Raw genomic sequence first — 18,869 nt, forward strand, 5'->3', positions numbered from 1 at the left:
CTACTGAGACCCTTTATGACCTGATCCTAGATCACCACTCCTACTGAGACTCTATGACCTGATCCTAGATCACCACTCCTACTGAGAGACTCTTTATGACCTGATCCTAGATCACCACTCCTACTGAGACTCTTTATGACCTGATCCTAGATCACCACTCCTACTGAGACTCTTTATGACCTGATCCTAGATCACCACTCCTACTGAGACTCTTTATGACCTGATCCTAGATCACCACTCCTACTGAGACTCTTTATGACCTGATCCTAGATCACCACTCCTACTGAGACTCTTTATGACCTGATCCTAGATCACCACTCCTACTGAGACTCTTTATGACCTGATCCTAGATCACCACTCCTACTGAGACTCTTTATGACCTGATCCTAGATCACCACTCCAACTGAGACCCTTTATGACCTGATCCTAGATCACCACTCCTACTGAGACTCTATGACCTGATCCTAGATCACCACTCCTACTGAGACTCTTTATGACCTGATCCTAGATCACCACTCCTACTGAGACTCTTTATGACCTGATCCTAGATCACCACTCCTACTGAGACTCTTTATGACCTGATCCTAGATCACCACTCCTACTGAGACTCTTTATGACCTGATCCTAGATCAACACTCCTACTGAGACTCTTTATGACCTGATCCTAGATCACCACTCCTACTGAGACTCTTTATGACCTGATCCTAGATCACCACTCCTACTGAGACTCTTTATGACCTGATCCTAGATCACCACTCCTACTGAGACTCTTTATGACCTGATCCTAGATCAACACTCCTACTGAGACTCTTTGTGACCTGATCCTAGATCAACACTCCCAGGAGGAGGAACGAATGGAATTTTACAGTAATTCAATTTAAATGTTTCAAGAAGAAAATGACATGAATTTTGTTGTGGTAGTGGAGACCATAACATAATCTAACATAATCAGAACAGTAATCTCAAAAAAAAGAAAAGTTTTTTGTTTGTTTAGCTCATAATTAAATGTTGTTTAGCTCATAATTAAATGTTGAAGTGTCTGTAATAAAATAAACATGGCAAAAACATGTAGACATTTAATAAATCGATTGTTATAACTTCCTAAATATATTTTACAACGGAGGGGGGTGTACCAAGATGGAGGCACGGTGGCTTCAACACAGCGCCCCCTATCTGTCATCTAGTGTATATATCAATCATAGAATTTTACACTTGAATTTATTCAACATTAAATACGGCTACTTTTAATGACATGATACTTTCTATGAGAGCCACCAAAACGGTCAACCGGAACTCCCTCTACTGGTGATTAGTTGTTATTACTTTGTTTAACCTTTTATTTAACGAGGCAGTTAAGAAATAATTCTTATTTACAATGACTGCCGACCCAAAAGGCAAAAGACCTCATGCAGGGATGGGGGGCTGGGGATTAAAAATATAGGACAAAACACACATCAAGATGTTGTTGTCTTTAGGTCTGTCTTTATGTAGTAAGGCAGCCACACATGACAACACAGCAGGGTAGCAACACAGCGTGGTAGCAACACAGCGTGGTAGCACCACAGCGTGGTAGCAACACAGCGTGGTAGCACCACAGCGCGGTAGCAACACAGCGCGGTAGCACCACAGCGCGGTAGCAACACAACAACAGCACAGCGTGGTAGCAGCACAGCGTGGTAGCAGCACAGCGTGGTAGCAGCACAGCGTGGTAGCAGCACAGCGTGGTAGCAACACAGCGTGGTAGAAGCACAGCGTGGTAGAAACACAGCGTGGTAGCAACACAGCGTGGTAGCAACACAGCGTGGTAGCAGCACAGCGTGGTAGCAGCACATGGTAGCAACACAACAGCAGCACAGCGTGGTAGCAGAACAGCATGGTAGCAACACAGCATGGTAGCAACACAACAGCAGCACAGCATGGTAGCAACACAGCGTGGTAGCAGCACAGCATGGTAGCAACACAACAGCAGCACCGCGTGGTCGCAACACAGCGTGGTAGCAACACAGCATGGTAGCAACACAACAGCAACAGAGCGTGGTAGCAACACAGCGTGGTAGCAACAGAGCGTGGTAGCAACACAGCGTGGTAGCAACACAGCGTGGTAGCAACACAGCATGGTAGCAACACAACAGCAACAGAGCGTGGTAGCAACACAGCGTGGTAGCAACAGAGCGTGGTAGCAACAGAGCGTGGTAGCAACACAGCGTGGTAGCAACACAGCGTGGTAGCAGCACAGCGTGGTAGCAACACAGCGTGGTAGCAGCACAGCGTGGTAGCAACACAGCGTGGTAGCAGCACAGCGTGGTAGCAACACAGCGTGGTAGCAACACAGCGTGGTAGCAACACAGCGTGGTAGCAACACAACAGCAGCACAGCGTGTTAGCAACACAGCGTGGTAGCAACACAGCGTGGTAGCAACACAGCGTGGTAGCAACACAACAGCAACACAGCGTGGTAGCAACACAGCGTGGTAGCAACACAGCGTGGTAGCAACACAGCGTGGTAGCAACACAACAGCAACACAGCGTGGTAGCAACACAGCGTGGTAGCAACACAGCGTGGTAGCAACACAACAGCAACACAGCGTGGTAGCAACACAGCGTGGTAGCAACACAGCGTGGTAGCAGCACAGCGTGGTAGCAACACAACAGCAGCACAGCGTGGTAGCAACACAACAGCAGCACAGCGTGGTAGCAGCACCGCGTGGTAGCAACACAACATGGTAGCAACACAACAGCAACACAGCGTGGTAGCAACACAGCGTGGTAGAAACACAGTGTGGTAGCAACACAACAGCAACACAGCGTGGTAGCAACGCAACAGCAACACAGCGTGGTAGCAGCACAGCGTGGTAGCAACACAACAGCAACACAGCGTGGTAGAAACACAGCGTGGTAGCAACACAGCGTGGTAGCAACACAGCGTGGTAGCAACACAGCGTGGTAGCAACACAGCGTGGTAGCAACACAGCGTGGTAGCAACACAACGTGGTAGCAACACAACGTGGTAGCAACACAGCGTGGTAGCAACACAGCGTGGTAGCAACACAGCGTGGTAGCAACACAGCGTGGTAGCAACACAACAGCAGCACAGCGTGGTAGCAACACAACAGCAACACAGCGTGGTAGCAGCACAGCGTGGTAGCAACACAACAGCAGCACAGCGTGGTAGCAACACAACAGCAGCACCGCGTGGTCGCAACACCGCGTGGTAGCAACACAACATGGTAGCAACACAACAGCAACACAGCGTGGTAGCAGCACAGCGTGGTAGCAACACAACAGCAACACAGCGTGGTAGCAACGCAACAGCAACACAGCGTGGTAGCAGCACAGCGTGGTAGCAACACAGCGTGGTAGCAACACAGCGTGGTAGCAACACAAAACATGGTACCAACATTATTGAGCACAGACAACAACACAAGGGGCAAGAAGGTAGAGTCAGGTCTGTAGGCCTCCTTGCTCGCATACACTTTTTCAGTTCTGCCCGCAAGTGTTCTATAGGATTGAGGTCAAGGCTTTGTGATGGCCACTCCAATACCTTGCCTTTGTTGTCCTTAAGCCATTTTGCCACAACTTTTGAAGTAGGCTTGGGGGTCATTGTCCATGTGGAAGACCCATTTGCGACCAATTCTTTAACTTCCTGACTGATGTCTTGAGATGGTGCTTCATCATATCCACATATATATGCAGGTGTTTTCCAAATCATGTCCAATCCAATGGATTTACCACCGGTGGTGCTATAACGGATTTGAAGTATTATTTTTGCCAGATTGTAATTGGGATGTTTAGTTTTATGTTCCTTTTGATTTCATAAGCTCAGTGACCATGTTTTTTAAATGACAGTTTGTCATCAAGCCAGATACCGTTTGTATTTGTAGGAAAGAATTCACTCAATTTGTGTCATTAGTCATTATAAAAATCTCTGTCTACTGGGAGCAGGTTGAAATGACAGCAGCGATGTCCTCTCTCTGTCTATTGGGAGCAGGTTGAAATGACAGCAGTGACGTCCTCTCTCTGTCTATTGGGAGCAGGTTGAAATGACAGCAGTGATGTCCTCTCTCTGTCTATTGGGAGCAGGTTGAAATGACAGCAGTTACGTCCTCTCTCTGTCTACTGGGAGCAGCTTGAAATGACAGCAGTGATGTCCTCTCTCTGGGAGCAGGTTGAAATGACAGCAGCGATGTCCTCTCTCTGTCTATTGGGAGCAGGTTGAAATGACAGCAGTGATGTCCTCTCTCTGTCTATTGGGAGCAGGTTGAAATGACAGCAGTGATGTCCTCTCTCTGGGAGCAGGTTGAAATGACAGCAGTGATGTCCTCTCTCTGGGAGCAGGTTGAAATGACAGCAGTGATGTCCTCTCTCTGTCTATTGGGAGCAGGTTGAAATGACAGCAGTGATGTCCTCTCTCTGTCTATTGGGAGCAGGTTGAAATGACAGCAGTGATGTCCTCTCTCTGGGAGCAGGTTGAAATGACAGCAGTGATGTCCTCTCTGTGTCTACTGGGAGCAGGTTGAAATGACAGCAGTGATGTCGTCTCTCTGTCTACTGGGAGCAGGTTGAAATGACAGCAGTGATGTCCTCTCTCTGGGAGCAGGTTGAAATGACAGCAGTGATGTCCTCTCTCTGTCTACTGGGAGCAGGTTGAAATGACAGCAGTGATGTCCTCTCTCTGGGAGCAGGTTGAAATGACAGCAGTGATGTCCTCTCTCTGGGAGCAGGTTGAAATGACAGCAGCGACGTCCTCTCTCTGTCTATTGGGAGCAGGTTGAAATGACAGCAGCGACGTCCTCTCTCTGTCTATTGGGAGCAGGTCACCTTCCCCTTCTCAGTTTTGATATGCTCTGCCTTCAGCTGTTGCCGTGGTGACCAATGTATGTTTGTACCAGGGTGTGTGTTGCTCAAATCTCTTCCTCTTTCTCTCCTATGTCTCCTGCCTCCTTTGTGTCCCCCTCTCTCTCTCTGTCACTCCAGATCCGAAGGACCCTATAGCCATCGTTTGTTGACATCTCTTCTTCTTTCTCTCTCTTCCCTCTCTCCTTTATCTTTTCTACTTGTCCCTCCATTTCCTCCTCTACTCTCTCCCTCTATCCCTCTGTCCAGATCCGAAGGACCCTATAGCCATCGTTTGTTGACATCTCTTCTTCTTTCTCTCTCTTCCCTCTCTCCTTTATCTTTTCTACTTGTCCCTCCATTTCCTCCTCTACTCTCTCCCTCTATCCCTCTGTCCAGATCCGAAGGACCCTATAGCCATCGTTTGTTGACATCTCTTCTTCTTTCTCTCTCTTCCCTCTCTCCTTTATCTTTTCTACTTGTCCCTCCATTTCCTCCTCTACTCTCTCCCTCTATCCCTCTGTCCAGATCCGAAGGACCCTATAGCCATCGTTTGTTGACATCTCTTCTTCTTTCTCTCTCTTCCCTCTCTCCTTTATCTTTTCTACTTGTCCCTCCATTTCCTCCTCTACTCTCTCCCTCTATCCCTCTGTCCAGATCCGAAGGACCCTATAGCCATCGTTTGTTGACATCTCTTCTTCTTTCTCTCTCTTCCCTCTCTCCTTTATCTTTTCTACTTGTCCCTCCATTTCCTCCTCTACTCTCTCCCTCTATCCCTCTGTCCAGATCCGAAGGACCCTATAGCCATCGTTTGTTGACATCTCTTCTTCTTTCTCTCTCTTCCCTCTCTCCTTTATCTTTTCTACTTGTCCCTCCATTTCCTCCTCTACTCTCTCCCTCTATCCTCTGTCCAGATCCGAAGGACCCTATAGCCATCGTTTGTTGACATCTCTTCTTCTTTCTCTCTCTTCCCTCTCTCCTTTATCTTTTCTACTTGTCCCTCCATTTCCTCCTCTACTCTCTCCCTCTATCCCTCTGTCCAGATCCGAAGGACCCTATAGCCATCGTTTGTTGACATCTCTTCTTCTTTCTCTCTCTTCCCTCTCTCCTTTATCTTTTCTACTTGTCCCTCCATTTCCTCCTCTACTCTCTCCCTCTATCCCTCTGTCCAGATCCGAAGGACCCTATAGCCATCGTTTGTTGACATCTCTTCTTCTTTCTCTCTCTTCCCTCTCTCCTTTATCTTTTCTACTTGTCCCTCCATTTCCTCCTCTACTCTCTCCCTCTATCCCTCTGTCCAGATCCGAAGGACCCTATAGCCATCGTTTGTTGACATCTCTTCTTCTTTCTCTCTCTTCCCTCTCTCCTTTATCTTTTCTACTTGTCCCTCCATTTCCTCCTCTACTCTCTCCCTCTATCCCTCTGTCCAGATCCGAAGGACCCTATAGCCATCGTTTGTTGACATCTCTTCTTCTTTCTCTCTCTTCCCTCTCTCCTTTATCTTTTCTACTTGTCCCTCCATTTCCTCCTCTACTCTCTCCCTCTATCCTCTGTCCAGATCCGAAGGACCCTATAGCCATCGTTTGTTGACATCTCTTCTTCTTTCTCTCTCTTCCCTCTCTCCTTTATCTTTTCTACTTGTCCCTCCATTTCCTCCTCTACTCTCTCCCTCTATCCCTCTGTCCAGATCCGAAGGACCCTATAGCCATCGTTTGTTGACATCTCTTCTTCTTTCTCTCTCTTCCCTCTCTCCTTTATCTTTTCTACTTGTCCCTCCATTTCCTCCTCTACTCTCTCCCTCTATCCCTCTGTCCAGATCCGAAGGACCCTATAGCCATCGTTTGTTGACATCTCTTCTTCTTTCTCTCTCTTCCCTCTCTCCTTTATCTTTTCTACTTGTCCCTCCATTTCCTCCTCTACTCTCTCCCTCTATCCCTCTGTCCAGATCCGAAGGACCCTATAGCCATCGTTTGTTGACATCTCTTCTTCTTTCTCTCTCTTCCCTCTCTCCTTTATCTTTTCTACTTGTCCCTCCATTTCCTCCTCTACTCTCTCCCTCTATCCCTCTGTCCAGATCCGAAGGACCCTATAGCCATCGTTTGTTGACATCTCTTCTTCTTTCTCTCTCTTCCCTCTCTCCTTTATCTTTTCTACTTGTCCCTCCATTTCCTCCTCTACTCTCTCCCTCTATCCCTCTGTCCAGATCCGAAGGACCCTATAGCCATCGTTTGTTGACATCTCTTCTTCTTTCTCTCTCTTCCCTCTCTCCTTTATCTTTTCTACTTGTCCCTCCATTTCCTCCTCTACTCTCTCCTCTATCCCTCTGTCCAGATCCGAAGGACCCTATAGCCATCGTTTGTTGACATCTCTTCTTCTTTCTCTCTCTTCCCTCTCTCCTTTATCTTTTCTACTTGTCCCTCCATTTCCTCCTCTACTCTCTCCCTCTATCCCTCTGTCCAGATCCGAAGGACCCTATAGCCATCGTTTGTTGACATCTCTTCTTCTTTCTCTCTCTTCCCTCTCTCCTTTATCTTTTCTACTTGTCCCTCCATTTCCTCCTCTACTCTCTCCCTCTATCCCTCTGTCCAGATCCGAAGGACCCTATAGCCATCGTTTGTTGACATCTCTTCTTCTTTCTCTCTCTTCCCTCTCTCCTTTATCTTTTCTACTTGTCCCTCCATTTCCTCCTCTACTCTCTCCCTCTATCCCTCTGTCCAGATCCGAAGGACCCTATAGCCATCGTTTGTTGACATCTCTTCTTCTTTCTCTCTCTTCCCTCTCTCCTTTATCTTTTCTACTTGTCCCTCCATTTCCTCCTCTACTCTCTCCCTCTATCCCTCTGTCCAGATCCGAAGGACCCTATAGCCATCGTTTGTTGACATCTCTTCTTCTTTCTCTCTCTTCCCTCTCTCCTTTATCTTTTCTACTTGTCCCTCCATTTCCTCCTCTACTCTCTCCCTCTATCCCTCTGTCCAGATCCGAAGGACCCTATAGCCATCGTTTGTTGACATCTCTTCTTCTTTCTCTCTCTTCCCTCTCTCCTTTATCTTTTCTACTTGTCCCTCCATTTCCTCCTCTACTCTCTCCCTCTATCCCTCTGTCCAGATCCGAAGGACCCTATAGCCATCGTTTGTTGACATCTCTTCTTCTTTCTCTCTCTTCCCTCTCTCCTTTATCTTTTCTACTTGTCCCTCCATTTCCTCCTCTACTCTCTCCCTCTATCCCTCTGTCCAGATCCGAAGGACCCTATAGCCATCGTTTGTTGACATCTCTTCTTCTTTCTCTCTCTTCCCTCTCTCCTTTATCTTTTCTACTTGTCCCTCCATTTCCTCCTCTACTCTCTCCCTCTATCCCTCTGTCCAGATCCGAAGGACCCTATAGCCATCGTTTGTTGACATCTCTTCTTCTTTCTCTCTCTTCCCTCTCTCCTTTATCTTTTCTACTTGTCCCTCCATTTCCTCCTCTACTCTCTCCCTCTATCCCTCTGTCCAGATCCGAAGGACCCTATAGCCATCGTTTGTTGACATCTCTTCTTCTTTCTCTCTCTTCCCTCTCTCCTTTATCTTTTCTACTTGTCCCTCCATTTCCTCCTCTACTCTCTCCCTCTATCCCTCTGTCCAGATCCGAAGGACCCTATAGCCATCGTTTGTTGACATCTCTTCTTCTTTCTCTCTCTTCCCTCTCTCCTTTATCTTTTCTACTTGTCCCTCCATTTCCTCCTCTACTCTCTCCCTCTATCCCTCTGTCCAGATCCGAAGGACCCTATAGCCATCGTTTGTTGACATCTCTTCTTCTTTCTCTCTCTTCCCTCTCTCCTTTATCTTTTCTACTTGTCCCTCCATTTCCTCCTCTACTCTCTCCCTCTATCCCTCTGTCCAGATCCGAAGGACCCTATAGCCATCGTTTGTTGACATCTCTTCTTCTTTCTCTCTCTTCCCTCTCTCCTTTATCTTTTCTACTTGTCCCTCCATTTCCTCCTCTACTCTCTCCCTCTATCCCTCTGTCCAGATCCGAAGGACCCTATAGCCATCGTTTGTTGACATCTCTTCTTCTTTCTCTCTCTTCCCTCTCTCCTTTATCTTTTCTACTTGTCCCTCCATTTCCTCCTCTACTCTCTCCCTCTATCCCTCTGTCCAGATCCGAAGGACCCTATAGCCATCGTTTGTTGACATCTCTTCTTCTTTCTCTCTCTTCCCTCTCTCCTTTATCTTTTCTACTTGTCCCTCCATTTCCTCCTCTACTCTCTCCCTCTATCCCTCTGTCCAGATCCGAAGGACCCTATAGCCATCGTTTGTTGACATCTCTTCTTCTTTCTCTCTCTTCCCTCTCTCCTTTATCTTTTCTACTTGTCCCTCCATTTCCTCCTCTACTCTCTCCCTCTATCCCTCTGTCCAGATCCGAAGGACCCTATAGCCATCGTTTGTTGACATCTCTTCTTCTTTCTCTCTCTTCCCTCTCTCCTTTATCTTTTCTACTTGTCCCTCCATTTCCTCCTCTACTCTCTCCCTCTATCCCTCTGTCCAGATCCGAAGGACCCTATAGCCATCGTTTGTTGACATCTCTTCTTCTTTCTCTCTCTTCCCTCTCTCCTTTATCTTTTCTACTTGTCCCTCCATTTCCTCCTCTACTCTCTCCCTCTATCCCTCTGTCCAGATCCGAAGGACCCTATAGCCATCGTTTGTTGACATCTCTTCTTCTTTCTCTCTCTTCCCTCTCTCCTTTATCTTTTCTACTTGTCCCTCCATTTCCTCCTCTACTCTCTCCCTCTATCCCTCTGTCCAGATCCGAAGGACCCTATAGCCATCGTTTGTTGACATCTCTTCTTCTTTCTCTCTCTTCCCTCTCTCCTTTATCTTTTCTACTTGTCCCTCCATTTCCTCCTCTACTCTCTCCCTCTATCCCTCTGTCCAGATCCGAAGGACCCTATAGCCATCGTTTGTTGACATCTCTTCTTCTTTCTCTCTCTTCCCTCTCTCCTTTATCTTTTCTACTTGTCCCTCCATTTCCTCCTCTACTCTCTCCCTCTATCCCTCTGTCCAGATCCGAAGGACCCTATAGCCATCGTTTGTTGACATCTCTTCTTCTTTCTCTCTCTTCCCTCTCTCCTTTATCTTTTCTACTTGTCCCTCCATTTCCTCCTCTACTCTCTCCCTCTATCCCTCTGTCCAGATCCGAAGGACCCTATAGCCATCGTTTGTTGACATCTCTTCTTCTTTCTCTCTCTTCCCTCTCTCCTTTATCTTTTCTACTTGTCCCTCCATTTCCTCCTCTACTCTCTCCTCTATCCCTCTGTCCAGATCCGAAGGACCCTATAGCCATCGTTTGTTGACATCTCTTCTTCTTTCTCTCTCTTCCCTCTCTCCTTTATCTTTTCTACTTGTCCCTCCATTTCCTCCTCTACTCTCTCCCTCTATCCCTCTGTCCAGATCCGAAGGACCCTATAGCCATCGTTTGTTGACATCTCTTCTTCTTTCTCTCTCTTCCCTCTCTCCTTTATCTTTTCTACTTGTCCCTCCATTTCCTCCTCTACTCTCTCCCTCTATCCCTCTGTCCAGATCCGAAGGACCCTATAGCCATCGTTTGTTGACATCTCTTCTTCTTTCTCTCTCTTCCCTCTCTCCTTTATCTTTTCTACTTGTCCCTCCATTTCCTCCTCTACTCTCTCCCTCTATCCCTCTGTCCAGATCCGAAGGACCCTATAGCCATCGTTTGTTGACATCTCTTCTTCTTTCTCTCTCTTCCCTCTCTCCTTTATCTTTTCTACTTGTCCCTCCATTTCCTCCTCTACTCTCTCCCTCTATCCCTCTGTCCAGATCCGAAGGACCCTATAGCCATCGTTTGTTGACATCTCTTCTTCTTTCTCTCTCTCTCCTTTATCTTTTCTACTTGTCCCTCCATTTCCTCCTCTACTCTCTCCCTCTATCCCTCTGTCCAGATCCGAAGGACCCTATAGCCATCGTTTGTTGACATCTCTTCTTCTTTCTCTCTCTTCCCTCTCTCCTTTATCTTTTCTACTTGTCCCTCCATTTCCTCCTCTACTCTCTCCCTCTATCCCTCTGTCCAGATCCGAAGGACCCTATAGCCATCGTTTGTTGACATCTCTTCTTCTTTCTCTCTCTTCCCTCTCTCCTTTATCTTTTCTACTTGTCCCTCCATTTCCTCCTCTACTCTCTCCCTCTATCCCTCTGTCCAGATCCGAAGGACCCTATAGCCATCGTTTGTTGACATCTCTTCTTCTTTCTCTCTCTTCCCTCTCTCCTTTATCTTTTCTACTTGTCCCTCCATTTCCTCCTCTACTCTCTCCCTCTATCCCTCTGTCCAGATCCGAAGGACCCTATAGCCATCGTTTGTTGACATCTCTTCTTCTTTCTCTCTCTTCCCTCTCTCCTTTATCTTTTCTACTTGTCCCTCCATTTCCTCCTCTACTCTCTCCCTCTATCCCTCTGTCCAGATCCGAAGGACCCTATAGCCATCGTTTGTTGACATCTCTTCTTCTTTCTCTCTCTTCCTCTCTCCTTTATCTTTTCTACTTGTCCCTCCATTTCCTCCTCTACTCTCTCCTCTATCCCTCTGTCCAGATCCGAAGGACCCTATAGCCATCGTTTGTTGACATCTCTTCTTCTTTCTCTCTCTTCCCTCTCTCCTTTATCTTTTCTACTTGTCCCTCCATTTCCTCCTCTACTCTCTCCCTCTATCCCTCTGTCCAGATCCGAAGGACCCTATAGCCATCGTTTGTTGACATCTCTTCTTCTTTCTCTCTCTTCCCTCTCTCCTTTATCTTTTCTACTTGTCCCTCCATTTCCTCCTCTACTCTCTCCCTCTATCCCTCTGTCCAGATCCGAAGGACCCTATAGCCATCGTTTGTTGACATCTCTTCTTCTTTCTCTCTCTTCCCTCTCTCCTTTATCTTTTCTACTTGTCCCTCCATTTCCTCCTCTACTCTCTCCCTCTATCCCTCTGTCCAGATCCGAAGGACCCTATAGCCATCGTTTGTTGACATCTCTTCTTCTTTCTCTCTCTTCCCTCTCTCCTTTATCTTTTCTACTTGTCCCTCCATTTCCTCCTCTACTCTCTCCCTCTATCCCTCTGTCCAGATCCGAAGGACCCTATAGCCATCGTTTGTTGACATCTCTTCTTCTTTCTCTCTCTTCCCTCTCTCCTTTATCTTTTCTACTTGTCCCTCCATTTCCTCCTCTACTCTCTCCCTCTATCCCTCTGTCCAGATCCGAAGGACCCTATAGCCATCGTTTGTTGACATCTCTTCTTCTTTCTCTCTCTTCCCTCTCTCCTTTATCTTTTCTACTTGTCCCTCCATTTCCTCCTCTACTCTCTCCCTCTATCCCTCTGTCCAGATCCGAAGGACCCTATAGCCATCGTTTGTTGACATCTCTTCTTCTTTCTCTCTCTTCCCTCTCTCCTTTATCTTTTCTACTTGTCCCTCCATTTCCTCCTCTACTCTCTCCCTCTATCCCTCTGTCCAGATCCGAAGGACCCTATAGCCATCGTTTGTTGACATCTCTTCTTCTTTCTCTCTCTTCCCTCTCTCCTTTATCTTTTCTACTTGTCCCTCCATTTCCTCCTCTACTCTCTCCCTCTATCCCTCTGTCCAGATCCGAAGGACCCTATAGCCATCGTTTGTTGACATCTCTTCTTCTTTCTCTCTCTTCCCTCTCTCCTTTATCTTTTCTACTTGTCCTCCATTTCCTCCTCTACTCTCTCCCTCTATCCCTCTGTCCAGATCCGAAGGACCCTATAGCCATCGTTTGTTGACATCTCTTCTTCTTTCTCTCTCTTCCCTCTCTCCTTTATCTTTTCTACTTGTCCCTCCATTTCCTCCTCTACTCTCTCCCTCTATCCCTCTGTCCAGATCCGAAGGACCCTATAGCCATCGTTTGTTGACATCTCTTCTTCTTTCTCTCTCTTCCCTCTCTCCTTTATCTTTTCTACTTGTCCCTCCATTTCCTCCTCTACTCTCTCCCTCTATCCCTCTGTCCAGATCCGAAGGACCCTATAGCCATCGTTTGTTGACATCTCTTCTTCTTTCTCTCTCTTCCCTCTCTCCTTTATCTTTTCTACTTGTCCCTCCATTTCCTCCTCTACTCTCTCCCTCTATCCCTCTGTCCAGATCCGAAGGACCCTATAGCCATCGTTTGTTGACATCTCTTCTTCTTTCTCTCTCTTCCCTCTCTCCTTTATCTTTTCTACTTGTCCCTCCATTTCCTCCTCTACTCTCTCCCTCTATCCCTCTGTCCAGATCCGAAGGACCCTATAGCCATCGTTTGTTGACATCTCTTCTTCTTTCTCTCTCTTCCCTCTCTCCTTTATCTTTTCTACTTGTCCCTCCATTTCCTCCTCTACTCTCTCCCTCTATCCCTCTGTCCAGATCCGAAGGACCCTATAGCCATCGTTTGTTGACATCTCTTCTTCTTTCTCTCTCTTCCCTCTCTCCTTTATCTTTTCTACTTGTCCCTCCATTTCCTCCTCTACTCTCTCCCTCTATCCCTCTGTCCAGATCCGAAGGACCCTATAGCCATCGTTTGTTGACATCTCTTCTTCTTTCTCTCTCTTCCCTCTCTCCTTTATCTTTTCTACTTGTCCCTCCATTTCCTCCTCTACTCTCTCCCTCTATCCCTCTGTCCAGATCCGAAGGACCCTATAGCCATCGTTTGTTGACATCTCTTCTTCTTTCTCTCTCTTCCCTCTCTCCTTTATCTTTTCTACTTGTCCCTCCATTTCCTCCTCTACTCTCTCCCTCTATCCCTCTGTCCAGATCCGAAGGACCCTATAGCCATCGTTTGTTGACATCTCTTCTTCTTTCTCTCTCTTCCCTCTCTCCTTTATCTTTTCTACTTGTCCCTCCATTTCCTCCTCTACTCTCTCCCTCTATCCCTCTGTCCAGATCCGAAGGACCCTATAGCCATCGTTTGTTGACATCTCTTCTTCTTTCTCTCTCTTCCCTCTCTCCTTTATCTTTTCTACTTGTCCCTCCATTTCCTCCTCTACTCTCTCCCTCTATCCCTCTGTCCAGATCCGAAGGACCCTATAGCCATCGTTTGTTGACATCTCTTCTTCTTTCTCTCTCTTCCCTCTCTCCTTTATCTTTTCTACTTGTCCCTCCATTTCCTCCTCTACTCTCTCCCTCTATCCCTCTGTCCAGATCCGAAGGACCCTATAGCCATCGTTTGTTGACATCTCTTCTTCTTTCTCTCTCTTCCCTCTCTCCTTTATCTTTTCTACTTGTCCCTCCATTTCCTCCTCTACTCTCTCCCTCTATCCCTCTGTCCAGATCCGAAGGACCCTATAGCCATCGTTTGTTGACATCTCTTCTTCTTTCTCTCTCTTCCCTCTCTCCTTTATCTTTTCTACTTGTCCCTCCATTTCCTCCTCTACTCTCTCCCTCTATCCCTCTGTCCAGATCCGAAGGACCCTATAGCCATCGTTTGTTGACATCTCTTCTTCTTTCTCTCTCTTCCCTCTCTCCTTTATCTTTTCTACTTGTCCCTCCATTTCCTCCTCTACTCTCTCCCTCTATCCCTCTGTCCAGATCCGAAGGACCCTATAGCCATCGTTTGTTGACATCTCTTCTTCTTTCTCTCTCTTCCCTCTCTCCTTTATCTTTTCTACTTGTCCCTCCATTTCCTCCTCTACTCTCTCCCTCTATCCCTCTGTCCAGATCCGAAGGACCCTATAGCCATCGTTTGTTGACATCTCTTCTTCTTTCTCTCTCTTCCCTCTCTCCTTTATCTTTTCTACTTGTCCCTCCATTTCCTCCTCTACTCTCTCCCTCTATCCCTCTGTCCAGATCCGAAGGACCCTATAGCCATCGTTTGTTGACATCTCTTCTTCTTTCTCTCTCTTCCCTCTCTCCTTTATCTTTTCTACTTGTCCCTCCATTTCCTCCTCTACTCTCTCCCTCTATCCCTCTGTCCAGATCCGAAGGACCCTATAGCCATCGTTTGTTGACATCTCTTCTTCTTTCTCTCTCTTCCCTCTCTCCTTTATCTTTTCTACTTGTCCCTCCATTTCCTCCTCTACTCTCTCCCTCTATCCCTCTGTCCAGATCCGAAGGACCCTATAGCCATCGTTTGTTGACATCTCTTCTTCTTTCTCTCTCTTCCCTCTCTCCTTTATCTTTTCTACTTGTCCCTCCATTTCCTCCTCTACTCTCTCCCTCTATCCCTCTGTCCAGATCCGAAGGACCCTATAGCCATCGTTTGTTGACATCTCTTCTTCTTTCTCTCTCTTCCCTCTCTCCTTTATCTTTTCTACTTGTCCCTCCATTTCCTCCTCTACTCTCTCCCTCTATCCCTCTGTCCAGATCCGAAGGACCCTATAGCCATCGTTTGTTGACATCTCTTCTTCTTTCTCTCTCTTCCCTCTCTCCTTTATCTTTTCTACTTGTCCCTCCATTTCCTCCTCTACTCTCTCCCTCTATCCCTCTGTCCAGATCCGAAGGACCCTATAGCCATCGTTTGTTGACATCTCTTCTTCTTTCTCTCTCTTCCCTCTCTCCTTTATCTTTTCTACTTGTCCCTCCATTTCCTCCTCTACTCTCTCCCTCTATCCCTCTGTCCAGATCCGAAGGACCCTATAGCCATCGTTTGTTGACATCTCTTCTTCTTTCTCTCTCTTCCCTCTCTCCTTTATCTTTTCTACTTGTCCCTCCATTTCCTCCTCTACTCTCTCCCTCTATCCCTCTGTCCAGATCCGAAGGACCCTATAGCCATCGTTTGTTGACATCTCTTCTTCTTTCTCTCTCTTCCCTCTCTCCTTTATCTTTTCTACTTGTCCCTCCATTTCCTCCTCTACTCTCTCCCTCTATCCCTCTGTCCAGATCCGAAGGACCCTATAGCCATCGTTTGTTGACATCTCTTCTTCTTTCTCTCTCTTCCCTCTCTCCTTTATCTTTTCTACTTGTCCCTCCATTTCCTCCTCTACTCTCTCCCTCTATCCTCTGTCCAGATCCGAAGGACCCTATAGCCATCGTTTGTTGACATCTCTTCTTCTTTCTCTCTCTTCCCTCTCTCCTTTATCTTTTCTACTTGTCCCTCCATTTCCTCCTCTACTCTCTCCCTCTATCCCTCTGTCCAGATCCGAAGGACCCTATAGCCATCGTTTGTTGACATCTCTTCTTCTTTCTCTCTCTTCCCTCTCTCCTTTATCTTTTCTACTTGTCCCTCCATTTCCTCCTCTACTCTCTCCCTCTATCCCTCTGTCCAGATCCGAAGGACCCTATAGCCATCGTTTGTTGACATCTCTTCTTCTTTCTCTCTCTTCCCTCTCTCCTTTATCTTTTCTACTTGTCCCTCCATTTCCTCCTCTACTCTCTCCCTCTATCCCTCTGTCCAGATCCGAAGGACCCTATAGCCATCGTTTGTTGACATCTCTTCTTCTTTCTCTCTCTTCCCTCTCTCCTTTATCTTTTCTACTTGTCCCTCCATTTCCTCCTCTACTCTCTCCTCTATCCCTCTGTCCAGATCCGAAGGACCCTATAGCCATCGTTTGTTGACATCTCTTCTTCTTTCTCTCTCTTCCCTCTCTCCTTTATCTTTTCTACTTGTCCCTCCATTTCCTCCTCTACTCTCTCCCTCTATCCCTCTGTCCAGATCCGAAGGACCCTATAGCCATCGTTTGTTGACATCTCTTCTTCTTTCTCTCTCTTCCTCTCTCCTTTATCTTTTCTACTTGTCCCTCCATTTCCTCCTCTACTCTCTCCCTCTATCCCTCTGTCCAGATCCGAAGGACCCTATAGCCATCGTTTGTTGACATCTCTTCTTCTTTCTCTCTCTTCCCTCTCTCCTTTATCTTTTCTACTTGTCCCTCCATTTCCTCCTCTACTCTCTCCCTCTATCCCTCTGTCCAGATCCGAAGGACCCTATAGCCATCGTTTGTTGACATCTCTTCTTCTTTCTCTCTCTTCCCTCTCTCCTTTATCTTTTCTACTTGTCCCTCCATTTCCTCCTCTACTCTCTCCCTCTATCCCTCTGTCCAGATCCAGAAGGACCCTATAGCCATCGTTTGTTGACATCTCTTCTTCTTTCTCTCTCTTCCCTCTCTCCTTTATCTTTTCTACTTGTCCCTCCATTTCCTCCTCTACTCTCTCCCTCTATCCCTCTGTCCAGATCCGAAGGACCCTATAGCCATCGTTTGTTGACATCTCTTCTTCTTTCTCTCTCTTCCCTCTCTCCTTTATCTTTTCCAGATCTACTTGTCCCTCCATTTCCTCCTCTACTCTCTCCCTCTATCCCTCTGTCCAGATCCGAAGGACCCTATAGCCATCGTTTGTTGACATCTCTTCTTCTTTCTCTCTCTTCCCTCTCTCCTTTATCTTTTCTACTTGTCCCTCCATTTCCTCCTCTACTCTCTCCCTCTATCCCTCTGTCCAGATCCGAAGGACCCTATAGCCATCGTTTGTTGACATCTCTTCTTCTTTCTCTCTCTTCCCTCTCTCCTTTATCTTTTCTACTTGTCCCTCCATTTCCTCCTCTACTCTCTCCCTCTATCCCTCTGTCCAGATCCGAAGGACCCTATAGCCATCGTTTGTTGACATCTCTTCTTCTTTCTCTCTCTCTCCTTTATCTTTTCTACTTGTCCCTCCATTTCCTCCTCTACTCTCTCCCTCTATCCCTCTGTCCAGATCCGAAGGACCCTATAGCCATCGTTTGTTGACATCTCTTCTTCTTTCTCTCTCTTCCCTCTCTCCTTTATCTTTTCTACTTGTCCCTCCATTTCCTCCTCTACTCTCTCCCTCTATCCCTCTGTCCAGATCCGAAGGACCCTATAGCCATCGTTTGTTGACATCTCTTCTTCTTTCTCTCTCTTCCCTCTCTCCTTTATCTTTTCTACTTGTCCCTCCATTTCCTCCTCTACTCTCTCCCTCTATCCCTCTGTCCAGATCCGAAGGACCCTATAGCCATCGTTTGTTGACATCTCTTCTTCTTTCTCTCTCTTCCCTCTCTCCTTTATCTTTTCTACTTGTCCCTCCATTTCCTCCTCTACTCTCTCCCTCTATCCCTCTGTCCAGATCCGAAGGACCCTATAGCCATCGTTTGTTGACATCTCTTCTTCTTTCTCTCTCTTCCCTCTCTCCTTTATCTTTTCTACTTGTCCCTCCATTTCCTCCTCTACTCTCTCCCTCTATCCCTCTGTCCAGATCCGAAGGACCCTATAGCCATCGTTTGTTGACATCTCTTCTTCTTTCTCTCTCTTCCCTCTCTCCTTTATCTTTTCTACTTGTCCCTCCATTTCCTCCTCTACTCTCTCCCTCTATCCCTCTGTCCAGATCCGAAGGACCCTATAGCCATCGTTTGTTGACATCTCTTCTTCTTTCTCTCTCTTCCCTCTCTCCTTTATCTTTTCTACTTGTCCCTCCATTTCCTCCTCTACTCTCTCCCTCTATCCCTCTGTCCAGATCCGAAGGACCCTATAGCCATCGTTTGTTGACATCTCTTCTTCTTTCTCTCTCTTCCCTCTCTCCTTTATCTTTTCTACTTGTCCCTCCATTTCCTCCTCTACTCTCTCCCTCTATCCCTCTGTCCAGATCCGAAGGACCCTATAGCCATCGTTTGTTGACATCTCTTCTTCTTTCTCTCTCTTCCCTCTCTCCTTTATCTTTTCTACTTGTCCCTCCATTTCCTCCTCTACTCTCTCCCTCTATCCCTCTGTCCAGATCCGAAGGACCCTATAGCCATCGTTTGTTGACATCTCTTCTTCTTTCTCTCTCTTCCCTCTCTCCTTTATCTTTTCTACTTGTCCTCCATTTCCTCCTCTACTCTCTCCCTCTATCCCTCTGTCCAGATCCGAAGGACCCTATAGCCATCGTTTGTTGACATCTCTTCTTCTTTCTCTCTCTTCCTCTCTCCTTTATCTTTTCTACTTGTCCCTCCATTTCCTCCTCTACTCTCTCCCTCTATCCCTCTGTCCAGATCCCGAAGGACCCTATAGCCATCGTTTGTTGACATCTCTTCTTCTTTCTCTCTCTTCCCTCTCTCCTTTATCTTTTTCTACTTGTCCCTCCATTTCCTCCTCTACTCTCTC

General features: G+C 46.9%; 1 protein-coding gene across 1 annotated transcript in view; it reads left to right on the forward strand.

The window, feature by feature from the left end:
* LOC124034973 (protein RUFY3-like) overlaps nt 1–18,869 on the forward strand; it is a 62,383-nt gene that overhangs the window by 972 nt on the left and 42,542 nt on the right. The window lies entirely within an intron of this gene.

The sequence above is a fragment of the Oncorhynchus gorbuscha genome, linkage group LG05 (genome assembly GCF_021184085.1).
Source record: "Oncorhynchus gorbuscha isolate QuinsamMale2020 ecotype Even-year linkage group LG05, OgorEven_v1.0, whole genome shotgun sequence".
NCBI classification, from domain to species: domain Eukaryota; kingdom Metazoa; phylum Chordata; class Actinopteri; order Salmoniformes; family Salmonidae; genus Oncorhynchus; species Oncorhynchus gorbuscha.